The 4,472-nt window shown below is 38.5% G+C and overlaps 1 protein-coding gene across 1 annotated transcript in view; it reads right to left on the reverse strand.

Moving 5' to 3' along the window:
* Positions 1-4,472, reverse strand: part of LOC106875435 (alpha-mannosidase 2) — a 473,174-nt gene that overhangs the window by 467,699 nt on the left and 1,003 nt on the right. The window lies entirely within an intron of this gene.

The following is a 4,472-nucleotide window of genomic DNA, read 5'->3' on the forward strand; positions in this document are numbered from 1 at the left end:
GTATATGCATATATACGTACAGGTATGTGCGTACCGACATCCACCTGTATGTATAGGTGCATATCTGGGTACAGGACATTGCAAACAAAACGTAGACGGGAAAACACACAAGCCACATAGAGAACATTCTACTTCATCAGCTACCTCCGTTTTAACACCGGCGTTTCGAAGAGCTAGGCAGGACGCATCGTTAAAAAGGCTCTTCCCATGGACCGCAAATTAAATTTGTATACCAAAATTGAATCTTGCCATGGAGGAATGTAGTGGCGGACAAAAAACAAGACAGGAAAACAAACAGAAAAGGCTTTACGGCCAGATATATATATATATATATATATGTAAATGAAATGGATTATCCTGGGTTTATATACACACCCGTGCAAATACATCTGAAACATATTTCAGGTATCACACACACACGCACGCACGCACACACACACACAAACACACACACACAGATATATGTATGTATATAAAGTGAACGAAAGAGAAAGAGGGAGTGAGAAAGGGAAAGTAAGAGTGAGAGAAAGATAGAGAGAGCGTGAGAGAGGGAATACATCGATATATCTCAGAATTATTCTTAAACCTATATACACAACGATTATCACGAACTCGATGCATGAAAATGCGCGCGTGCGGACACAATCTCCCTCATACACGTTCGAGCAAATACATACACGCAACCCTTGCGGTGTAGCCTGACACATACAAGTGTAATAAACGCACAACAAAAAATATTTTCAAATGAGTCAGTTATTTAAGTGATGTGCATATATATGGGGCATACATATACGCATGCGCACATTTATTTAAGTAAATACATTCCGAAATATATGCATATATATAAGACAACAAATGAAAATGGTGGCTGATGAGAATTAACGTAGTTTACATCAAAATTCGAAATCGTGATACGGTTATATACTCTAAAGACTTACCTCCCTTTGTCAGTTATTAAATATAGTCCTCTAGTGGCTTTGGAGTTAATTAACTCTTATTTTAGCATAAGCGTTGCTAATCAGCAAACTCCGTCAATTTTATGACTTCTCTTAATTTAACCTTTAGGTTCAAAATGCTAATAAGCCACTCTTTTAATTCGTTGTTTACCCTTTTACCGTTTTGAAAATCAGCACATGTTTCCAACGGTTTTTCTTATACGATTGACAAAGGAAGTTGACTTTAACCATAGACGTTAAGGCGGTCTACGCCAAAATTCGTAATTGCAATACGGCTATATAGGTTTACCTCCCTTTGTCATTCATTAAGTATAGTGCTTTAGTTTTTACGGAATTATTTAACTCTTATTTAAGCATAAGCAGTGCTACTCAGTAACCTCCGACACTTTTATCACCTCTCTCAATTTTGCATATATATATATATATATATTCATGTATACGTATATATCTGTGTGTTTATATATGTATACTTGTCATCATATGAATTGTTATAGCTATGATAATGCGCGCATTACTATTACGAATATCAGAGGGCAGTGGTTTCAGCGATGATTCCTTCATCTCCAGCTAGAAGACATTATTTTAAACGAAGAACAAACGCAGAAATAACTTGGCCTTTACTCATTTTGTCAAATGCTTTCGAAGATACAGAAACGACAACATATCTTCATCTAGTCAATTGCGCAATGCCCCGCCCATTGTATATGAAGGAACAGTCAACAACAGCATCAAACATTTGTGATAAAAAGCAAAATTCTTTATAATATGCTTGAAGGATAATCTATTGTAAAGTGTGGCATTTGTACAGCTGAAAATCTAAATTGCCTTAAAATTCTTTGCTATTCTATAGTACTGCTAAAAGCAAGGTTCAATATTGGTGCAAATCGTAGACGTTCTTAAAAACCTTAAATTATAGGAAATCATTACCAGATTATAAAACCTCATGTACGCTCTAGAGACTTACTAGTTAATGCATATATATGCAGAATATGGACATTCATTAATTAGCATATCTAACCTAACTTGGACGTGTAGCTTATAACGCCTAGAACTGAGGTAAACGTCACGAACAATCATCTCCTGTAGTCGATAATTGCTAAAAGGCTGAGAAAATATCGGTCGACGATATTCTGCCAGCACCGACCAATAACACTGTTGTATAACGTTATTATATCGTAAATTGCTGTTCGTCAGCAAATGACAGTCAAACATCGACCATACCATAAGTGATGTCGCAAAAAGCTGGTGGGCTCTGTATAAGTTACTTGTTATCGACGAAAGAAGCCTTTGAAACAAGTACTAATTAGTAAATCCAAACTGAGATGTATGTGTTATATTGAACGCCTAGAACTGCAGTAAACGACAAATGCTAAAAAGAACAGCTTAAAATCGGTCCACGAAATTTTTTCGGTACCGGCGAAAAGGCACTGCCGTATGACGTGATTTCATTGTAAATTGCGTATCATCGGTAGCAGACAGCCAAACATCGAATGGCACATCAAATATCTGTGAAACCATATACTTTCTTTACCAAGCTTTTCAGCATTTGCCGTCTACGTGAGATGATTTCTCGAGGCGTTTACCGAAGTCTACGGCCTTATAAGCAACACATGCAAGTTAGGTTGGATGTGCTAATTAATGTTCGTTACAAAGGCTGCTTCTGTCGTAAATTATTAATTTACTCATTCGCTCTTTACTCTTTTACTCTTTTACTATTTTCAGTCATTTGACTGCTGTCATGCTGGAGCACCGCCTTTAGTCGAGCAAATCGACGCCAGGACTTATTCGTTGTAAGCTTAGTACTTATTCTATCGTTTTTTTTGCCGAACCGCTAAGTTACGGAGACGTAAACACACCACCATCGGTTGTCAAGCGATGTTGGGAGAACAGACACATACACACAAACATATACACACACATACATATATATACATATATACGACAGGCTTCTTTCAGTTTCCACAAGGCCTTAGGATGAATACTGCTGCGTATATTGACGTTCTGGATAAAGTTGTTAAGCCTTGGATCAACAGTGTATGATCAAAAAGGCCTTAAGTCTTCCAACAAGTTCAAATGAATCAAGAACGGATGGCTGACAATTTGCATAACATCACCCCCGACGTTTGGCTTCCTAATTCTCCAGATCTCAATCCACTGGACTACTATGTATGGAGCATCTTTGATAAAAATGTCAATGAAAACCCCCACAGCACCAACATTTTTTGAACGTCGCCATAGTTCGAGTCTTGTCCGATATTGACAAGGAGCACAGAGTAAAGAACGAAAAACGTGTTTTTATTTTCGAAATGTTCATATGATGCCATTTTGCTTCTGTAGGTGCAGCTTGTGTCATTTTGTTTCATTTCACTTTCAGTTGCCAACATGTACTGGACGGGCGAGTATCACGCTTTCATTGTGGAAACGTTTATCAATAGCAGCGAATCGGTAACTGCAACACGAAGAGTGTTCCGTCGGCACTTAAGGCTTGTTAGACATGATCCCGTACTTACTCGAAATTTTGCGGCGGCACAATTCGGCATTTGGAGTCCCTACTTCTTCGAAGAAGACAATGTTACTGTTGATTCTGTTTGATATTATGTGATGTTATAAAAAAAAGTTTTCTGAAACTCAAGTTGAATGAACTTGACAATAGGGACAACCTTTGGTTTCAACAGGATGGGGCAACAGACCACAAATCACAATGTGCGATGGGAATTTTGAGGGAGATGATCCCTGGTCATTTGAACTTATTCAGCACATGACATCGGTTACCCGATCACCTAGTTGGAACCCCTGCCAATCACCCTCGACCTATTGAAAAATTAAAAGATGCCATCCGTCCAGAAATTGCTGCCATTCCACATGAAATGACTTGTCGAGTTATGGACAACTTTCGCGAACGCGTTCGAAAGTGTGTGGATAGTAACGGCACCCACTTGACTGATTTGATTTTCAAAACCTAATGAAACAATATGGCATTGTAAGTACATTTTGAAAATAAAACACATTTTCCATTCTGTACTCTATTTTGATTTTATTATCACCTACAAATATGTCAACTCATTTTGCCGCACCCAGAATAAGATGAGATCCCCTTCAATCATGACTGACTATGGGATTACACCTAGAAAGTTACCCTCCCAGGCACAAGTCCGGGCAAGGTTGTTTATGGAGGACCAGGAGTCACCCATGCATACCAGCCTCCCCTCTCCACGCCACCCGTGTTATCCAAGGGAAAGGTAAAGCTGATACAGCTTGGCACCAGTGATGTTGCAACTCATTTCTACAGCTGAGTGAACTGAAGCAATGTAAAATAGAGTGCCTTGCTCAAGAACACAACACGCAGCCCGGTCCGGGATTCGAACTGACAATCTCACGTTCGTAAGCTGGACGCTCTAACAACCGTGCCATGCAACATGCATGTATGTATGTATGTATGTATGTATGTATGTATGTATGTATGTATGTATGTATGTATGTATGTATGGTATGTATGTATATATATATATATATATA

The sequence above is a fragment of the Octopus bimaculoides genome, chromosome 6, assembly GCF_001194135.2.
Source record: "Octopus bimaculoides isolate UCB-OBI-ISO-001 chromosome 6, ASM119413v2, whole genome shotgun sequence".
Classification (NCBI taxonomy): Eukaryota; Metazoa; Mollusca; class Cephalopoda; order Octopoda; family Octopodidae; genus Octopus; species Octopus bimaculoides.